The sequence below is a fragment of the Cryptomeria japonica genome, chromosome 5 (assembly GCF_030272615.1).
Source record: "Cryptomeria japonica chromosome 5, Sugi_1.0, whole genome shotgun sequence".
NCBI classification, from domain to species: Eukaryota; Viridiplantae; Streptophyta; class Pinopsida; order Cupressales; family Cupressaceae; genus Cryptomeria; species Cryptomeria japonica.
In genome coordinates this window covers 65,549,607-65,550,125 of record NC_081409.1, presented here as the reverse complement: position 1 = coordinate 65,550,125, position 519 = coordinate 65,549,607, and the positions used below count along the sequence as shown (strand labels likewise).

At 46.8% G+C, this 519-nt stretch overlaps 1 non-coding gene across 1 annotated transcript; it reads left to right on the top strand.

Annotated features, from left to right (window-relative positions):
* Positions 1-226: 226 nt before the first annotated feature.
* On the top strand, positions 227-298 carry TRNAV-AAC (transfer RNA valine (anticodon AAC)). The gene has a single exon. It is a non-coding gene; the product is annotated as a tRNA-Val (tRNA).
* The last annotated feature ends 221 nt before the right edge of the window (positions 299-519 follow it).

The window sequence follows — 519 nt, the reverse complement described above, 5'->3', positions numbered from 1 at the left end:
GATGGCATAAGGAGAAGCATCTTGTGAAGGCTTCTTCAAAATTGAAGCTAAGATATACATACAACCATAGGATGGAATTTGATCAGTAGATTTCTCAAATGGAGGTCTACTTTAGTCTTCACAAACTAATTAAAAAATTCTTTTGCAAGGCTTAAGTTGTTAGGCCTTATATTTGTTGGTGTTGGAAATAAGCCACACCTGGACCAACGATGGACTGGTCCAAGAGGGGCCAGTAGCTCAGTGGTAGAGCACTCCAGCAACATATGGAATGTCCTAGGTTCGAGTCCTAGCTGGTCCATGTCTCAACATGGTATCGGAGCCAGGTTCAGGCTAGGAGCCCCAAGCACACGAGAGGTGTGGCTTAAGGGGGGGTGTTGGTGTTGGAAATAAGCCACACCCGGACCAACGATGGATTGGTCCAAGAGGGGCCAGTAGCTCAGTCGTAGAGCACTCCAGCAGCATATGGAAGGTCCTAGGTTCGAGTCCTAGCTGGTCCATGTCTCAACAATATTAACTTGG